Here is a 21,052-nt window from a genome sequence, read left to right on the forward strand (position 1 = left end):
GTGCAAAGCTCAGCCTGGGACCTCCTAGGAGGGAGGAAGAAATTACAAGGCATAGTGATGCAGTTCAGCCTGCAGACTAAGAAAACAAATTAGAGAGAGGCTGCTGGGAACAAGCACCCACCAGGGCAGCACTAAGGAGAAGGAGGATCCGCAGGAGAGAACGAATTTGGTTGCGAAGGTCTGCCTTCCTCTTTTGAAGCTCCAAACCTGGCTGCTAGGACTTCCATACATGAGAACAGCTCTCAGAGAATGCATTCTGTCCCTGTCTACAGGCTGGGTTCGGTCCCCACCAGCCCTTCTGCAGTCCCTCTCCATGCACCCACTGCTCAGGGAGCAGGGCCTGAGGCAGGAGCGCAGATGGGAGCAGCCACAGCTCATCACCTGCCTAACGAATGCCAGCAGCCAGTGATTTGTAGGCATCCAGCAGATTATTATTTTTGAGAGAATGAAAAGAGGAGAGAGGCACCAGCTTAAGGTGCTGTTGATGAATGAAGATGAAAAGAAGGTTTTAGGGTGAGAAGTGTTTGTCTAGTGTGACCTAAACCGTTCAAACCTCATTTGATAGATGATGGACATTTATTCCCTGCTGTGTGTCATTTCAAAGTCTGAGGTTTATATTAAACAAGAAGTCCTGTCCTTCTTAGTTGTTCTGTCTTCCCTGCAGTTTAGCACACAGCACAATACCTGGAAATGCAATCATATTTAGCTTTTATAATAAAGTCATATGGTCGCTAGTAGTACATATTGGAAGACACATTTTATTGTTTTTCATTATGTAATTGTGTGCTTCATTGCTTTTCATCAGTTTTTCCTTGTTGTGGGAGGTGGCACAGCCCAGAAAAACCATTTCCCTAGGGCTGCTGCTCTGAGGGCAACTCACTGTGCTCCTGCAGCACAAAGCAGCCCTGCTCCGCTCAGCCCTTTCCCCGCAAAGGGGTCCCAAGCTCCTGATAAGCCGACGGCTCCCAGCCTGAGGCCAGGCACACCTTCCTCTTTACCTCATGAAACTTGTCACTGCTCAGAGAACCAATCTCCAGTTTTAAGTAAGGATGCCAAGCTGCTTTCAACACCAGAGAACAGATTTTGGAAGCCCTGCATTTAAAGCTGGCTGCTATCCTCCCTGCCAGCGCCACATCACACAGCTGGAGGGCTCAGCATGAACGAGGGACACCCAGTTAAAAACAAAAGCAGAGAGATGTTGTCCCCCAACCACTTCTGCTCCTTTATCACTCAACGTGTTTCATCACGACAGGATGACAGCCCAGGAGTTACCACTCATGACTTCACCCTAAGCACAAGGAAGGGAATCCAAGAGAAAACCACGCTGCTGTGGGGATATCCCCATGCTGCTGGAGCTACCAGAGAGGCTTCCTGAAATGGAAATGAGACATTTCCCAGCCCTGAGCTCACCTGAACAATTGCTCCACAGGCACTACAGCATGAGGAACAGGGCCAAGACTTTGCAACTGCCCTAAGAGCTGCAGAGCTGCACCAGCATATCAAAGGCTAAGAATCAGTGAATAAATCTGAAAGCTTCCCTCCTTATGTCCCAAGCACTTATCCTGAAAGTGCTTTCCCTCCTTATGTCCCAAGAAATTTTGCCCTGGATTTCAGTTTGCACCCTTACAGGACATTGATGTTTGGAAATAGACAGTCTGTAATACGTGCCATACTTTCTATGAACAGCCAATGTCACAGTTTTCAATAGGAGGGTTCCTTGCTACTAAGAGACATGATCATACAGTTACAGAAGTTTATATTCCCATACGTTAAAAACAAACATATTATGCCAATAGATTGTTCCACTAAACTATATTTGATGTGATATGTTCCTGCTTAGAACTCACACAAAGCACTGCAGCATTTAACCACCAGCAGACCTACTCATTTACCGCATCTATTCCTTCAAATATGCCCTTAAATTTGTTTTTCCAGCACTTGCTTGCTGAGATTCTGTTCAGTGTTGTTTTCTCTTGAGTTCCTTTTACTTGGATTCTCAAGCAGAAAAGAACACCACGAATTCACTGAAACTGTATTTCTCCATCTGGACAGAGAACTGCATTTCATCCTGGTCCTTGCCCCAAGTAAGTTCATCCTACTCCTTTCCCCAGCTGAGGACACCTCTGCTCTTCCATGTGCTGTCCAGAGGAGGCAAACACCCTATGGGATGCTGAGACCTCCTGCACCTCAAACACACAGACCTCTGCACCACCAGCAACAGGCAAATTCCCACTGCAATGCATCTGAGTCCTTGAAGACCCCACAAGTGCGCATCCAAGCTCAGAGCAGGAAGCCTCAGGTTATATTCCATCACGTTGCTCCATCTCAATACACTTTTAAAGCTTTTTAAAAAAATTGAATTTCTATTGAATTTCTCTCTACACAGCTGCATCTGTAATGAAGCCCCATAAAAGTTAAAACTTACATTCAGTAATCATATGCAATTGAAACATCATAAAATGAGAAGTCAAGGAACTGTATGTGGGCTGCAATGACTTGTCTTATTGTATTCATTCCCTTAATAAATATATCTTAAAAATAACCTCACAGTCACACATTTGCAATATAATATAAAAATAACACTGGATTCAAATTATTAAACAGGTAATTTAATAGAACGAGAATTGAAATGTGGGATAGTGTGCAACTTTATGCCATAGGAATAGGATGGTTTTAGCCAACACAACTATTTTTCTTTTTTGCATTATCTTTGCATTTATAATACTACACCATTCCCATAACCTTGACACCATAGTCACCTTAGTAACAAACAAGGTTTAACATTCACATGTAACTGAAATCCCAATAGGATATTTGAGGAGAACAAGAATCAGAGGTCCCTACTCAGAGGCTGCCTTTTTCTTAGCCACATATACGTAGGCTGGCAGGACTTAAAAACAGATATATCTGTACAGGATTAAATCCCAAATACGGACTATTTAATTTGGAGTACCGTAATGAAAGAGAAAGGTTGGAGCCACCATCAGTGCCCAGAATAAGAAAGGTCTGAACCCCTGCAGGCCAATGCCTTTTCCTTAACGATGGCCAAGACCTCCATCTCCACCTGCAGGTACAAGACACATTTTAACACAGCTTTTATCTCTGGAAAAGCAGTTTCTGTGTGGCCCCGTGCTAGCTTCAACCTAAAGCAAGAGAATTTATATTCTCCTATGTTGCAAAAATAAATAAAACAAACCTGCTGCCATTCAAGGTATATGCAGCCAAGCCTTGCTTCCTCTTCTAACAACTCCACACTCAGAGCCCCACACCTGCAGCACAGCAACATGTCACCTCCCTGCTGGGATGGTGGCTGCCAGCACCTGTCCCCATGTCACACTTCTACAGGGTCCCCAGAAAGTGACTCTCACCACAACTGAGAGGTGACGAGGGCCAGGACAGCAGCATGGGGCACGGCCACAGGCAGAGCAACCGAGGACACTGCAGACCCATGTGGCTCCGACTGTCCCAGGGCACACAGGACAGGGCTCCAGGCACACCATGGCTGCACAGGAACAAGGGCTGAGCAGAACACAGTGACTTACAAGTTTCTGCAACAACATGCAAGTCTCCAACATGTGGCCCATAACGTAGCTGTTGCCATGGTAAATATTCATGTTTAGTGAAAAGTGTTAAATCTTGTATCATAAGTTAAATCAGCTGCCAAGACACATTTTCACAAGTAGGGGAATTTTTGTCTTTTCAGAATGGAATGTTTTTCAGTTGACATTGATTTTTCCCTAAAATAAGTCCCCCAGAGAGGAAGCCAATCACATGTGAGGCAGCCCAAGATCTGAATTACTCTACTCCTGTTCTGAATCATCAACAAGTGTTGTGTGCTAGTGCGTGTGTGCGTACAAATGCACAGCAGCTTCACAGACCCCACCCTCATACAAATGAGATGCTCTACCACTTATTAGGAATATTCAGCCAACAATGCCAATGGAAATATCACTGATGTTTAGCATCCCAGTCGATGAGACTTTAGCCACTACTAACTCTTCTAAGCAAGAAGCATCTCAAAGGAAATACTTAAGCTTAAGCTCCCCTCGTCCTTTCACAATTACAAGGCTCAGCCCTGTGCCCAAATACAGTTGCTTATGTAGGTCAAGGACAGAAACAGTTACAGGTATCCACTCCCTCTCATGCTTCTTGTTCAGTACTGCAAAAGAGAACAAATGGTTTTAATATAATTTCAGAAAGAGACAAGTTAGAATTAATGCAGGATTGGCTAAAAGTCCCTGTTGCTATTATTCTTTGAAAAACTGTTGCAAGGAAATCTGGCTGTTAGCAGTTTATCATTTGCAAAATCACGTGTGTGTCCTTCCACCCCTGAACTACTCAAAATTGGCTCATTCTAGCATCTAATGGTTAATTTTCCTATATTTAAAGCACAATGCATTTCCAATGGAAGGTTCTTTAGAATAAGAGGGAAAAAAGCCAGCCAGTAATTAGCCCTACTTCATTCTGAGCAGTGTAAATAACTCCTTTGATAACAGAGCAACAAAGCAGAACTGGTCCTCATGTCTGAATAGGAAAGACAAAGAAGTCACCTGCTCTGACACCCTGCAGCTGAGATGAAGGCACTGACAGCAGCGCCTCCTGCTTCCCTCGCAGCCCAAGCTCAGGTAGAGCGCCCACTGCACATGTGAGGAGGTCCCACACCCCAGGCAGCCCTGCTACGGTCCATCATTCTTCAACCTCCTCGCATTTTTCTCTTCTCTTCCTGATCTATTGTCTGTAGCCATGAGGTAGGCTTCACCCTGCTCATGCCTTTTGCCAGTCCTTCCCCAGCACAGCTGGATTCCCTTACTCTTTCCCCACCTCTGAGCAGCAACAGCTACAGACAGACACATCCTCATTTCTACGTTAGGAAATGCCTCCGATTCCTCCTCCTCTCCCTAGTGTTGCTCCACAGTGAGTTTGCTGTGCCCCATGGCAGACTTGCTACCCACACCTGCTCGCTGCAGCTTCACCTCTCCTTCCTCCTCCACGAAAAGCTTTGTGGACATTTCCAGCAAGCAAGCTCACAGCTCCTACCTCCTCCTCAGCTGAGACCAACCTTACCGAAAGGCTGAAGCATATTTAGCACTCCCAGCTCTCTGCCTGTCTCTTTCTTTTATTTTTTATGGTTCAATGTTCTCATTCTGCCTTCTCTCTTCCCTTCTCTACCCCAGCGCTACAAAAAGACATCTTCTGTGACACCTTAAAAAAAGACTGCTGTATTAACATGACTTACACGGCACGGTATTTTCAGACCAGCCATTTGCTAATGTCACAAACACAATTAGGAAGTCAGGGAAAGAGCTTACAGGAGCAGATGAAAGCTGCAGAGATAAAACGGAAAGCTTTTACCTGCCAAGCTCTCAGGTTAGGGTTCTAGGTTGCCCTCGGATCTAATAAAGCCATAAAAGAGCCATATTAAGGAGATGCAGTCCCATTGCTGTAAATATCAAGCATGGCTTTTTTCATCTTTACACAAACACAGATCTCTGCTACCACACTTTGCAGGCTGCTAGCCATAGGTGGTTTGAAATCTCCATACATAAAAAAAAAAAGCTCAGAGCATTACTGACAATTAAAAACAGCTTTTTACACATGCACAATAAAGCTTCTCTTGCTTTAAAAAAAAAAAATAATATGCATATCCATATTACCATCATAATAAGTGCCACGGAGTGACATGATATGATTGAGTATAATGGCTCCTTTGGAGCCATTATGGTCGATCAGTAAATAATACACTTTTGAAATTGTCTAACTACATATTTACACTTGTCAACTCTCATACACTTCAGTGACAGAATTTAAAAGAAACACTGTAAAAAATCTCCAAGAACATTAAACCACAAAAACATTACACTGAAGCAGACTTCAGGTTTGATTTAAGCCTATAAAAATCTGGAAACCCATGTGAAGGCTGAGCCCCGGAGCACCAAGGGCAGAGCAGAGGTGAGGGCTCTGCCCCAAACCCACCTGCAGGCACGTGCTGCTCAGCTGCACACCATGCTCTGCTATTTAAAACATATATATGCATTTTAAAACCAAAAACCCTGCACCTCTCTCTTGTTTGTTCAGACAACATTCTCAATTAAATCGAGCAGTATTAGTCTTTCCCTCTTTTGGAAAAGCTTCTGCTGAGACACTGGGAGTTCTGCCTAGCCAAAACACATGGAGAAAAACTTCAAGATCTGACCCCAAAAAGGCACTGTCAAAACAATCTTTAAACAAACCTGACAGCAGAACATTAGTGTCCCAAAGATTCACTCCATGTGAAAAGAAAAAAAAAAAGAAAGACTGGAAAGATACTCTTTTTTTTTTCCCAAGAGTAAAAATAATGGGCTTGGCGTTGGCTTTTTTGATTCATAATTTTGCCTCTCTCATTCTCAGCTGCAGTTACTTTTTCTCAAAGTAGTGGTGGCAACAACTTTATTGGTTCCAGTACAGCTCTGCTGAGAACAATAAGCACAAAGGCCCTGACGCTGTCCTTCCTCCTGCAGCAGGGCCATCCTGCACCCCGCAGCTGGTGGGATGCAGCCCGGTCCTACGGCACCTCCTGCCAACAAAGGTCCCAAAACGCTTCAGATTCTCCATACCACAATTCCAAACTGGGCTGTTAAAAGCAATGATGGATATTTATTTGAGAGCAAAGGCCTCGTGAGCCACACAGGCTCGACGGGGAAGGCAGCTCCACAGGGTTTTATTCCCAAGCAGGACCCTGGCACAGGCTGCCCAGAGAAGCTGTGCGTGTCCCATTCCTGGAGTGCCCAAGATCAGGCTGGATGATGGGTGGCCACCAGCCCACAGCAGTGGTTGGACCTAAATGATCTTTAAGGACCCTTCCAACCCAAGCCATTCTGATTCTGTGAATCCCAACTCTCCCCTCTGCTGGTTGATGATGGAGCAGTCTCCCCATCTGCTCAGAATCTAGGGTTTTACAGCTGCTGTATATAAATGGCATTTTTATGACACACAACTCTGTATTCAGTCTCTTTGTATATCTGAAAGAAAGAATGATCTCTACAGGCTCTGTTGGAAAGGTGTATTAATGAAGACAAAGAGTATTTCAGCATTTCCCCAGGAGCAGTGCCACAATGACAGGAGGATGCCTTTGTCCTACAAAGCACCTCGTGCCCCCAAGCCACTGCTGCAGCAGCTCTTTGGGACCCCTCTGCAGGAATGCCCCTTTCAGCCCCCTGCACGCACAACTTCCTTCAAGAGGAGGTCAGGATCTGCCATCAGCTCAGGGAGCTTGCCCTGCTCTCTCATTCCATCAGCCCTCCCCGGAGATGTTTGCTTTTGTCTACATATTATAAACCATGGAACAAGTAAGACTTAATAAACCCTGCTGCCTCCTCACTGTGTGCGGCGGCTGCCTGCTCTCACCTTACTCTGCAGCTCGTGCAAATGTCACAGTGAGAACAGTTTCTACATCTCCTCGGGTCCCCACAGTGATATAAGCAAAGGTAAACAAACTACCGAAGCCTGGGTATTTTCACTTCAGATGGGATGTAAATCAGGGGATGAGAACATGGAATAAACCGGCAAAAAGAGGGCAGCTTATAAAAGTATCCTCCCCCAGTTCAGTGTTCCCTCGGTGTAATACAGTTGACACAACTTCACACTAAGGAAAAAAAAAAAGACTAAGAGATGTAAATATTTCTTCCAATGTCAAATACATTCTTCCTTCAAGATGTTCGGCCAACTCTCACAGAGAAAAGCGTTTCCCTACAAAGGCAGAAATCCACTGGTAAAAGCTCACGAGGAGATCAGCCACCATCAGAGGTGCTGGGAATGTGGACAAGCTCCACATGAGACCCCACTGAGGAGATGAGACACTGCCCTGGGTGCTCAGGATGGGACATCCCACTGCACTGATACAGAGGTGCCCAGCTCCTGGTGGACCTCACTTCTTAGCAAGGAACCAGGGCAGGAGCCTCACCCCAAAGCTCAAACCAGAAAATGACTGCTCCCGTGCAGAGCTGAAAGCCCCTGGGAAGATAGGTTTTTAAGTGCAGCAGCTCCAGCTCCCACCTGATTGCCTGGCCAGTGGGAGCCCCAGGCCCACAGCCTCCTTACACCATTACCCCCTGGTAAGAAGCTACATGCTCCCACTCTGCCCTGCTTGCCTTCTTACTTAAAGCTCTCTGGCTGCCAGCGTGGAAATGCGCCTGCCTTGCTCCACCTTTCTCCCCATTGCCTTGCTGTCTGTGAGGACTGGTAAGAAAACATTTCAGCTGCTCTTACACTTCCACAGCACCCATTTCCTGAGGCCATTACAGGAACAAAATGCTGTCTCCCATCTCCTGCTGATTATAGCTTTATCAGATAATAGCAAGAAGAACTCATCCTGTGAAGCTGTTACCAATACCCAAAGGTACCTGAATGGCAGTGACAGAGATGGTGCTTGTTGCATTCACCCACCGACAGGCAAAGCTGGAACAGCAGCAGGGCACCGCAGCCCATCTACTGAACAGCCTATCATTACTTAACCTGCTATGAGCAGTTTTTGGCTTTTCTGATTTTCAATGTGTGTGTTCGGCTGGTTTTTATTTCACATTCAAACCCGCTGAAATTACAAGGAGAAGGAGCCTCTTGGTCCCTGGGAGCGTGTTTTCTCAGTGCTGGCTTGACACACAAAATCTGTTTCCTCAATGATGCCTTCCCTCTTACCTCTTTTAGACAGGATGGTGTGAAAACACAATAAAAGCTCTCGAAAATAAATGCAAGGAAGCTGAGAAAGCTGTTCTTCAGATGATACACAGAGTCCTTGGCTCACACGGCTTGAATGCCACAGAGCTCTCCCCTGCCCACCAGCTCCTTGCCTGCAGGAACCCGACCTGCTCAAAACAAATACACACCACTCTAGGGAATTCCAGCTACAAGACCTACTTTGCAGGGTAGCACCCTGCATCCAAGGTGCCGTTGTACAAACACACGCAGAGTCCCAACTCCACGTGACACATCTGCTATGCAGGGCTCAAAACATGTCTTCAAGCAACAGCAGTATAACTACGAGACTTCATTTAGCTCACAGGCCCTACCAAGCCGGGGTGAAGCTTTGCAGATAAAAAGACCTGAAGTTCCCCACCTTCACACAGCAAAAATCTCTGCCTGTTAAGTGATTTGCCAGGGTAATGGGTATTATCTGTACAGGAAAGCAGATCACTAAAAAAACCGTCCAGACTAAATCAGCACAGCAAAGTTACAGCTTGTTCTACTACCACAACAGAAACCCTGTGTTCAATTTCATAAACATCAAGCAATGAAAAACACAGCTAAAAAGCTGGTGTAGATATCTACAGAAAAGCCCTCATTTTAGGTGTGAGGCTATTTTTGTACTTAAAAGGCGTGAAATACCCCTTTTTCCTGGTGGTAAGAAATGCCCCTTGATACCCTCTTTCCTCCAGGACATAACCCAAGTAGAAATAATTTTCAAAACTAATAAGTATACGGGGTAACATGGTTAACATCATCCAATGAATTTAGATCCACCTACACGGTATAAATATATCTAGATAAACTGTCACCTTCAGCAGAATTCATTAAAATAATGTTGTATCTTCCTTGTTAAATGTAATTTTTTTAATTGAAATTTAATCTTACTGTATTATTTGGTAGATTTTTAATTGACATTTGTAGTAATTAATTGGTAAGCATTACAGCTTTGTCTGAAGAATTTAAAACTAAATTTGACATAGAGATTGGCCAGCCACTGCTGTGAGGTGCCTGCTGGGAGCATTTCATCATCCCCCCAGCCCCTCCTGCTGATCAGAGGTGGGAGATGATGGTCTCTTTCTTAGAGTCATGAATTACATTACTAATGTATTCCATTACCACCACGCAAATGTCATGTTAATTTCTGATCATCATCAAGTCAGACAATGGTTTCCACGCTGGCACCCAGCCAATTAGCTGTGTGGAAAAATATTCAGCCAATTATATAACTTGAATTAGGTTAAGGACTCAAGAGAAAGCAAAATAAACGCTTTGAAAATACTTCTGAGATAAAATGTAAGTTGACACTGTCTTCATGTGCTATAGCCGATGTTATACAATCTGATAGGCAGCTGCCAACATTCATAACTGTTTATTAAATCTAGCCTCTCTTTACGGTGGCAGCTAAGATCTGTATTTTTACCAATATTAGGTTCATTGTGTTATGAAAAAAAGACCAAAATACTTAGGAGCATTCACACCAGCTTATAAAACATATTATGTAGTTTATTAAATTGTTAAAATTGCTTCTCCCCTCCTCCTCTGCCCAGCATAAAGTTCCAGACAGAAAAGTTTCAGAACAGCAAAGTCCTTCTGGAGCCACAGATGTCTCAGCAGAGGCACTGGGAGGACAGAAGCGCGGAGGCACCGCCGTTCCCCAGCTGAGCCCTCTGCTTCCTGCCCAGCGCCCCGCACAGCAGGGCAGGGCCCGGCAGGAAGGCTGGGCAGCTCCCAGCATGCAGACACGCGGGTCTGTGGTGCACGCAGTGCTGCACGATGGGGTTTTCAGTACCACCCCATCACCTCGATTTGTTCCGTTCTTATGTCAATTTATTGTACAAGCATGGTTATCTCCAATTTAGAAATGTACACAGCACCAATTCCTTGACCTTAAAAATTCGTAACGATGAGCCATTTGTTAAAACCTTTCACCGTATCTTTCTGTTTCATTTTCCTAGGTGTTGCAATGAGGCAATTCACTGTTCTGGCTGCTTACCCTAGATGACCTTTGTCTGCCATAAAATGGTATACAACTAGATGCTCCGCTTCAAATAAAGCTCTCATCTCTTCGAAAGGCTCCACGTATTCAGCCAACACAATCAGAAGAAACCACATTTGGTTACTCAATAAGCTGGAAACTTCTGCAACAAGCAAGGCCATGAATGAATTCCTGACATCATCAGGGACACTCGAGTGGGGAACGAGCGAGAATACCAAGAAGTGGCTCTTGCTGCAGATGGAGAAAGGATCACTCCTTTAAGCTGAACTCTCAAGGAAACGAGAACAAAAAGTGAATTAGCTCAACACGTACCCTCTACAGTCAGTCCATTGCTAGGCAACTTCCATCTCCTGATAGAATTATGGACAGAGGGCTGGCCATATATCAGGGTTAAGATGAACATAAGCACCAGTGTTGGCCAACTGCTCCTTTCCAGTGGGACTGTTCAACGCTTGTTCATTTCATATTATTATTTGGCAATATTTTCTAAGCACCTAGAGAGTCTAATGCATTCAGAAGATATTTTAAAGCTATTATGTGACATGAAAATTTTAAGATAACTGGAAGTAAGTGAATTTTATGGTGAATAGCATGAATCTTTTCCTTTGTTCAAGTCAGCGTTTGGAGGGAGTTAACAATCCTTCTTTTTGCTTTTATTTTTTAATACAGGAGCTATCCAGAGGGCACACGGCTCAAATGCCTTGTCTTTACATAGGATGCCAGTTGGCCACAGCTCCATATCTCCATAATTCAACCCGTGGGGTTAAGGGGATGCTTCAAGACACCCTGGTCCTTCTGTTTGCTACCACTGAGACCAGACACCAAGTTCTATTACAAGCAGTGCCATGGGGCTATCACAATACCATGTTTTCAGCCTCTAATGGTGACTTGAGAGATTTGGACTCCAGATATTATTTACCGTGATTGGAAATGCATCAAGTATATGCACAGGCTGCCTTAAATAACGGCACGTGCCTTGTATGTAACCCCAAGTTTCCTATGCATACTTCATAGGAATAAAGAAATAATTAATTAGCTAACCACCACAATTAAAATCAATTGATTCACATGCTACAGAGCAGTGAGAAATTCTTGCACCACTGGATAAGACTGGAATTGCTCCCTGCTTGGGGACCTTGGTTGTATCAGCAAGATTGGTAATTCAGACATGAAGGAATTGGTAAGAATCTTTCTCTTGCATGCATGCTTTGAGCTGCCATATGGGTTTATTCAACTGTTTACTACACCAGTCGGTAAAATCTGAACAGCTATTATAATCTTTGCTAAATGACATGGTAATTATGCTACCTCTGGAAAAAAAAAAAAAAGAAAGAAAGAAAGAAAGAAAAAAAAAATGGAAACTTAAAAAAATCACAATTCACTGATGTGTGAATTTCTCTTTCTGTAATCTCTGAAATGTAATGCACTTCCTAACACACAGAGGGATATTAAAACTATAACAGAAACACAAATTTATTTGAAGAAAAGAAAAAACAAAACAATTTATGCTCCCATTTTCTATGGATTTAATTACCTAGATCTCCTAGTTTGTAACAAATTCTCACACAGATCTTGCAATTCTCTTGCATGATCACATTTCTCTTTCCCCACTCTCTTTGTCTTGTCCAAGTTGGCTGTTGGGGGATTTCTCCCTTTGTCCCCCCATGACGAAGGCAGCCAAGCTTTGCAGCACACGCCATGCTGAGCAGGGCTGGCTCTGCTGTGTACCAGTGACACCATTTTGTCACTGGGATGTAAGTGCAGCAAACAGTGGAGCTAATTACTTGTTGGCAATGGCTCCTCTGAGAGCAAAGCCTCTGACACATGATGGAGTGGAGGCCTCTCCATATTCATATTTAATCATTACATGAATTGCACACACAAGCATGTTTAGACCCTGTCTGTCTGTATGGCTCCAGCTCTGGGCAGCGGTTTTGCATCGCTGAAATCCAGTTACACCACTGAACCCTCAGAGCTCACAACTTCACCGCGGCCTTGAGGGGATGGTGGGAAGAAAGCAAGCCAGGCAGCCTACTTTCTTATTGATAGTATTTGGTATCATGGATATTTCAATACAATTAACGTGTTTATTCGGGAGGTACAAAATAGCGGAGACTTGTTTTGAAGACAGACAGTGCAAAAAAGGAACCCCAAATCCCCACCATATTTAAAAGAAAAAAGGGGTGAGGGAGAGAGAGAGTGTAAGAAAGAGTGAGAGTTACTCCGAACTTGGGATTGGTGACTCACCAGTTTTACTTGCAGGCATCACACATATCCACTCATGACTCAGGGCAAATATGGGAAAGGATCGAAACCCTTATCATGGCAAATGTCTGGAAGCTGGAATCACTCAGAAAAAAATGTTCTCAGGAGACTGAAAGACAAAAACATGTTTTAAAACTTCACTTAGTTAGAATCATATCAAAGCCCACCGTTTTCCTTTGAAAATAAAAGGAAGTTACAAGTGCTGAAGGTGTGGGGAGCATTACAGGAACATTTCTACACATCAAACATCGCTCTATCACACAGCAGAATTTATTTTGCTTTAAATGAAACTGAAATTTACAGTATTAAGAAAGGTTTTAAAATATGCTCTTATTTCAGATTTTGCAATTTGCTCCTCCGACAGGCGAGTTTTTGTTCATTCTAAACACCAAAACGTGTCAGCTGCCAAACCCGTATTCTGCTCAAAAATGGTGCCCTGTTTCACAAAATTCAGACACTTTAACCTACTTTGCATTATCCAAGTGCAACAGCCTGAGTTTCTGAAATATTTACTCTCAGCCTGCACTCACTGCATCCTGATAAAACCTTAACAAAATGTTGAATCTCTTGTTAGCAATAATCTTCCCTCTGAGATAAGGATAAACACATACAAAAACTATTTGATGTTCAGGGTGAAAAGGCAAAATTTGCAAACATCAGTTAAGAAATACCAATTAGTATGTTTTTTCCCCAGCTATTAGTAACACAGATTGAGTTTAAGCCTAGCTCAGAGGAAGCTGCTTGCGGTACAAATTAAACACCCATTTCACTAACAAGGGTTTTAAAAGAGAGGTATATTTTCTCCATCGACAAAACATCCACGCTGAGTACGAGCTGATATTGAGAAACAGGAGCAGAGGGCCTGAGGCACACGAGCACTGCACCCATGGAATCAGGTGGGATTTAAGCAGCAGCTCCAGTGCCTGCTGCCCTGATGGATGCACGGGCACATGGGACAGCCTCTGTGCTATAACCTCCAGAGGAGGAAACAAGCTTTGCAACGGAAGAAGGGTCCTGAAGGACTGGGGTAGGAAAAAATATGAAGGCTGAAATCCCAAGGGCTGCTTTTGCCTTCCATTCCCTGGTGCTGTCCCTGCAGACGATCCCCAGCAGAGTGGCCGCTCTCAGCTCTCCACGTGAACCAGCACTTAGGCAGCGCCAAGGACCCAACCTGTGGCAGACAACCACCACAGCAGCCTTCCTCAGGAACATCTGCAAGTGACTGTCTCAGCAACAGCCGCACCGAATTTCAGAAGGGAAAAAGGTGGAGGTTTTTTTGTGTTAGGTTTGTGGTTGTTTTTTTCCCTTTTTTTAAATATGCTTCTCTGGCCTCGGGGCTTTTCCCATTCTTAGCTGAATGCAATACAATGGCTCAAAGATGATCACAACAGTTCAGAAACCTAAATATAGGGATTACGCGACCCTATTATAAAACTGCTGCACAACAAAAATAGATCCAAGAGGGCCTTTCAAACACCAGATCTGCTAAACGCTACTTCTTCCTCAGAGGCTCGGAAATACCTGCAAACCAGAGTGACCTGCATCCTGCATCAGCCTTACTTTATTCATGAGGAGCTAACACTTCAGAGGAGCAACCAAACAGTGCCAGAACACACATCCGAGGCTGGGTTTGTTACTGCAGATGAGCACAGGGCAGAGCACAGCTGCACCTACACACACAGCCTGTGCCCATCACAGCTGCTGAGCAGCCTGTACCATCACACATCTGGAGGTGTGCAAGGGAAGGAGCCCAGCGAGGCCTGTGGGCACGGAGGCTGCTGTGGCTCCTCCATGGAGCACGGCCCGGAGAGCCGGGACACGGCATGCTGCCCGCGGGGAGAGGAACGCCAGGGAGATGGGTTCTGATAAACTGAAGCCTTTAATGATCTGCCCACGCAGTCAAGTTCGATCTGGCATTGACAAATTGAGGCTTTTAATGATGTGCCCACACATTTGAATTGGATGCTCCTCTCCTGCACGTTTCACAAAAATAGCCTGCTGGGTTACAGACTGCAGCTCTAATCAACCTGCAGAGATGAGCAAAGCCAAACTGCTCTTGGACCAACTTCTCCCACAGAAGATTCTCTGATAAGTCCTCAAATACAGATTTTCCCCTGCACTACCATATACTTTCTCTGAGGGCTACAGCTAAGTAAGGGCTGATGAGACACAGCAGCTTCAGCGTAGCTGGAGTACAAAGTCAATCAAACCTTGAAACATGAACCTGCGTTTCATTAATCCCAGCAATCACATCGTTTTTATTATCACTGTATTAATCAGAATAGGAAACCTATTAGTCTGCCCCTAACAAAAATTAATCTTCTCAATATTGAACAGATTGAAAGACAAGTTTTAATATCTCACTACTTAAATCTCCACAGCAAAGGCACACGGGTCTGATGGCCTGGAGAACCACTACGACCGCATCCCACCAGCACGAGGCTGGTCCTCTCCCAGCAGGACCAAGCTGGTGGGGAACACCACACAACCAAGGCGGTGGGAACACAAACACGTGGCTGGGAGCCTGAGAAGCGGCGTGCTGATGGAACAGACTCACAGATACACACACCTTGGGGCTCTGCTCTGCAGGATACATTTCAAAGCCCCATCAAAGGTAGAACTTCAATGCACCACTCACATTTGGATGTTTATTGACTGCAATGAAACTATAAATATTGTTTTCACTAACGATTTCTTAAAGCCATGTTGCACAAAAGAAAACAGGTTCAACTCGTACATCAGCGCCTAAGAGACCGCTCCAAAACAGACAACTGTACGAAAAGTTGTGCCCATGTATACATATACACAAAACTGTTTTTAAGTGACTGTTTTGAATTAGAATAAATCTGTGTTCCACCAATTAAGCTTTGAATGCACGGCTGATACCATTCTCTATCTGAAACAAGCAACACAATAAATGCAAAAAATCAAATATTTTAGAGAAAATACTTGGAGAGTTGAGACATTAATTTTGCCATATACAATCTGTTCCACAGGGATTTAAACAAGCGTTATTGCCACCCTGGGTACATTGGAATAGAGACGAAACCACCATCCTTTCCTATTTACATATTAAAAAATACATGCCTTCTTGATACAGACTACAATACAGCCTGTCTAGAGAATGCAAAGCCATGAACTCAGTGCATCCTTGCGAGCAGTGCTGCACTCCAACTGGTTGCAAGTGGAGATAAAACACAAGTGCAGACAAAATGCTCGCTTGCTCGTCCTTGGAGTCCTGCAAGCACCCAGGGAGAGGGGCTGGAGCAGCCACAGCTCCCCAGGGCCCCACCTCGGGATGGGGCTGTTTACCAAACACCGTCACCACAGCAAAAGGGGAGCAGGGAGAGCAGCCTGCAGAGCTGTGCACCTCAGGGCGTGGGCATCAGGGGATGAGAAACAAAGAAATATTTAGAACAGCAAACAAGCAATCACAAACAGCAACAAAAACAAACAGCTCAACCCAAACAAACAAACAAACTATACATATGTGTATACACATACACATATATATAGGTATATTTATCATCCCTGTTCTTATTTCAATCTCACGTGCATTTGATTTTAGTTTGAGAAGCTCTGCAATTTCCTAGAATTTTCAACACGGATGTATCTCCAACATAACTTTAAAAAAAGAAAAAAAACAAAAAAAAACAAAAAAAACACCAAGCCAAAATTAATTGCCATCAGAAACACATGCCAAAAGCATCCTTAATAGGACCACAAAGGCTGCCTACAGGAGGAACTCGCTGCGAGGAAAGGTAACATTTGTTCTCCCTTTCAGCTGGGATCCACCTCAACTTTTTGATGTCGGCAGGAGCTTTTATTTGCAAATAGAGCAGAGCTGCTTGGGATGGAGGGCTCCTCCAGAGCATGCCATGTGGCCTGCACAGATGTTCCTTTTATTCCCGTGTCCCACAAGGCTCCGTGGCTCGCTGGTGTTAAACAGATTACGCAAGTAGAACACTTGATTTTGCATGTCCCCTTTTTTCCAACAGTTGTCTAATTTACTCAACTCATTCTGCTCCCCCTTCCCTCCACACACGCTAAGGCAAGCACAAAAAAAAAGGAGGCAGAAGCAAGAAAGTTTCTCCTCCACAATCAGAATTTGCAGAAACGCTCAGCGCCTGCAAACAAAGTAGGAACGCAAAAGAACAAAGCTCTTATTTCGACAGTAAAATAACGAGCTTTGGCGCCAGGATCTTCCAAAAAGCCTTCACCATAGCCCAGTAACACCAGTCGCTACAAGTATCATAATCTCTCACCCTTATTTAGGTGCCCAAATGAGAATTGAACTTTTTCCAAAAAATACCTAACACCAATTATTGGTGCTAAGCATTGAAAATCCTTGAAAATCTGGCCTTCAACTCCGGCACAAAGAAGGGGCTTAATTTCCCGGCTGTCAGGCATCCCAATCAACAACTGAAGTCAATGGGATCTACACAGTACCTTATTAAAAAAAAAAAAAAAAAAAAAGCCTAAGAGGCCCATTAAGCAACAGCAGCTCCAGCAAGGCAACCTCACTGCGCAGAGACAGCAGCTACACGCGGCTTTGTGCATCAGCCACTTCGCTCTCACACTTAATTTGATTAATCATTTTGGTATTATCCCCAATTAGAAAAGTGTCTAAGTGGAAAAATAATCAAAAAAAACTGCTTAAGATTAAGACAAAGAAGAAAGCAGCAGCTACTGAATGTGCAACTACTTAGGATTTCTGGCATTTGCGAAGGATACAAAATTAAAGCAAAAAAACTGCGGGCAAAACGCAAAGACATCAGTGTTTCATACAGACTGCAGATTTTGAAATTTTTTTAATAAACTCAAACTGAATTCCAGATGTTGAAAGTTGGGAAGTAAAAAGAGCCTTAGCTGTAAAAACACAGAAAGGTGAGACCAAAAATTCTGCTGAAACCTAACGATTCAAACACCCTGGAGTGAGGCACTCGCACCCTCTCCCAGTGCTTCCCCCCTCACCCATGCCAGAGCAGGTAGCAGCACAGGGGCTGCACAAGCTCCCTTCACAAGGCACAGGCTGGAGCAAGCTGCTGGGAACTGCACAGGGAGGAATGCAAGTCCCAGCACCACTGACCATAGGGCAGCCGTGAGCGGAGCTCACTTGGAGGCTGGCACATCACAGCAAGCATCCTCCTCCTCCCCGCAGGGCTGAGCGTGCACCTGAAGCTTCAGGCCAGCAAGGGGCTGATACCTCACTCATTTAAATCCTGAGCAGTTGCAGCACAACGCAAGTTCCCACAGGCTGATTCTCACCTCATCTCCCCCTTTTCCTTTCCTGCAGCACAGCAGAGCAACCCCAAACCAGTCCAGCTCATCCCTGACGCAGCTCAGCAGTGTGTGAGCATCCAGGACGTACTCCAGCATCCAAACACAACCCAAATCGGACCAGCACAACTGGTTCTTGCCCTTAATGTATGGATTCAATCACCACCATCAACACTCAGGGCTTTTGAAAGCAGAATTCAGGGCAACATTTGGAGATCACTGGTTTCCCCCATGTTTGTTTACATCGCACCGCTCTACAGGCAGGCACATGAAGTCACACTGTCCTGTGCTGCCTCACCAGCTGCACTGCAGGAATACACCGGATGGTTTGAGCCTAAAATCCAAGAACAGTGGCAAATGTTTTGAATTTGATAAGAGGAAGAATATTCATCAGCGTACTTCACTGGGAGTGCAGTCAGAACTCGCAAACTTAGTCACAGAAATATGACTGGACTTGTCTGCTACCACAAAACAAAGTACCGTCTAGTGGTTAAAATCAGAGGACATGATTCAGGAATGCAACCCTTTTCAAAGAAGAACTGAAGCACATGATTAAGTGCTGCTGAAGTCAATAGGCTGATTCAGAGACCAACTTTTGGAGCAATGGATAATACTCCCCACATTGCCATATGGCTCTCGGTCAAACTTCCTAGAAGCATTTGCTAATGCTGGGTTCCACCACAGCCTTTGGGAGGCCTGCTTTTCTTTCTGTTGTTTTTTTTTTTTTTTTCCCCTGTCTTTCTTAAACAGACTTCTGGGATGATTTTCACCCACTCTGAAGATTCTCCAGGCTGAGAGAACACCCAGCTGTGATTACTCCAGGGCAGCACAAACTCATGCAATAATTAATATTCTCAAATGAAAGGTTATCCGGGCATGCAAATTTATCATCATCCAAACGTGTGGGGTTTCTTTTGCAGTGTCGCCTGGGAGGTGCCCAGTGAGTAGTGCACAGAACTGAACTCCATCCAGCCTCCAGCCGAGGGATCTGCAAACAAGCCCCGTGACTCTGCTGAACTCCCAGACATGCTGCCTTTGTAACGTGGAGGTCTTGCTCACCCATCATCTCACCCCCATTGCTATGGTAAAATCATTTGTGGCAGGCTGTCTGCCTCTTCCCCTTCCAGCAGGGCCACCAGCGCCATGCCGTATCCCCACACTTCTCTTTATCTCCTGGGAACGCCGCCCAGCAGCCCCGCTGCTCGCAGGCAGGGCTCAGTCCTGCCAAGGCAAACAGGAGCCAAACCAAACCTTTCAGCCAGGCAAACGTCTGCCATCAGCACGCATGCTGACATGTGTGGCAAGGCAGCTACAATTTTTATTTGTGTTTATGCAATGGCGAATAGAAAGGAGAGAGTGCTGGCAGAGCCACCTGACCGAGAGCCGTGCTCATTTTGTAACTCCTAAATTGCAAAGGGGCAGAAGTTATTTTCTCAACGTTTTGTCACAGAAAAGCAGAAGTAAGACGAAAGCCCAAAGAATTCTTTGCTTTCTCAAAGCTTAACAGTACAGATAAAGTGCAACATCATTTTTACGCAGTTTGAAAACACCCTGCTACTTCCAACAATGAAATCAACGTAGTCCCAGCCAAAATCAGCCCTCCCAGCCATCTTGTCTGTAAGGAAATGGGGAAAGAAGAGGCGATACTTTTCCTGGCTACTAAAGAGCCTCTCCTTATTCAATATCTAAATTAAATCAAATTGAGTATACTAAATAAGCCCATAAGACACAGCACATGATGCAAGAGTCTTAAAATTCTTATCTACTGAGCACTCCAGCTTAAAGGCTGATGTTTTATGTTCCCCTGCAGCGCACGGGGATCCTGCTGGCTTGGCCAGACTATGAAAATAAGCTTCAAATGACCAAATGCAACTGCAACTTAAAAAGTAGGAACCAAACCAGACACAACAAACCACAAGCAGCCGGCCAACCTGCCGTAACTCCTGGGCGCTCCACGCACTGCCGACAAGGCGTCCTCCATCACAAGCCCACACACCACAAATCCCAAAAGGTTTCCCCCCTCCACACAACTGGTCGTGCTCTCACAAAGGCAGAGAGCAGCTGGGAGCGCACCGACGGAGACGTGGATCTATGGCACTGTGTGAATTTATGGCATTCCAGAGGGATGGATTCCTCGCATTCATTTTAAAATGCAGAGCCTACATTCACAGCCCTGACTGGATGCTTCACCTGCAGGTCCTGGCTACGGGACCATATGGCCCTGCTGCTCACAGAGCCCATCCATACACTGCTACCAGCTGGAGGAGACTTGGGGTTATGGTCTGTGGGGTTGGACACTGGCAGCTCTCCAGTTATCCAATCCCACCATGTGTGACCTAGGCTAAGAAATCTGTCCCCATGCTCACATGTGCTTCTCCACGACCTGGAGAAATGCTGGGCAAAGCACAGGACAGGCAGAGCCCTTGTTGTGTTGCAGAGCCCAGAAATACCAGCTAACTACACACCCTGTGCAAATAAAAACCCGAGCTCCAGATGAAAGCTAGCAACTCCCTTCCAACTTTGGTATGTTTCTCTCCTGGACTGTCATTACTTGTGAAACATCAGGTTATGAGCGCTATTAAAGGGACATTTACCGCAAAGAAGAGTCAAGCAACTCAAATGTTAAAATGCGAGTAAAACTGTTGTCTGTAACAGTGACAGAAATTAACACTGGGAGTGAATTCAGAATGTCTGTGTTCTTAGGCTTTTATTGGAAGACCAAGGCTTTTCACAAAACTCATGCTACTAAATAATATCATTTACTTCAGTATTCAGCTCTTCCACATCCATCAC

At 44.8% G+C, this 21,052-nt stretch overlaps 1 protein-coding gene across 10 annotated transcripts in view; it reads right to left on the reverse strand.

Moving 5' to 3' along the window:
• The window catches only part of FOXP1 (forkhead box P1), a 341,592-nt gene that overhangs the window by 290,479 nt on the left and 30,061 nt on the right, over positions 1-21,052 (reverse strand). For all 10 annotated transcript variants that reach the window (XM_052678944.1, XM_052678948.1, XM_052678951.1 and 7 more), the window contains exon 2: positions 12,962-13,088. The gene's annotated coding sequence lies outside the window, so the exon portion shown is untranslated. The remainder of the gene's footprint in view (positions 1-12,961; positions 13,089-21,052) is intronic.

This window comes from Tympanuchus pallidicinctus, unplaced genomic scaffold (genome assembly GCF_026119805.1).
Source record: "Tympanuchus pallidicinctus isolate F22 unplaced genomic scaffold, pur_lepc_1.0 scaffold17, whole genome shotgun sequence".
NCBI lineage: Eukaryota > Metazoa > Chordata > Aves > Galliformes > Phasianidae > Tympanuchus > Tympanuchus pallidicinctus.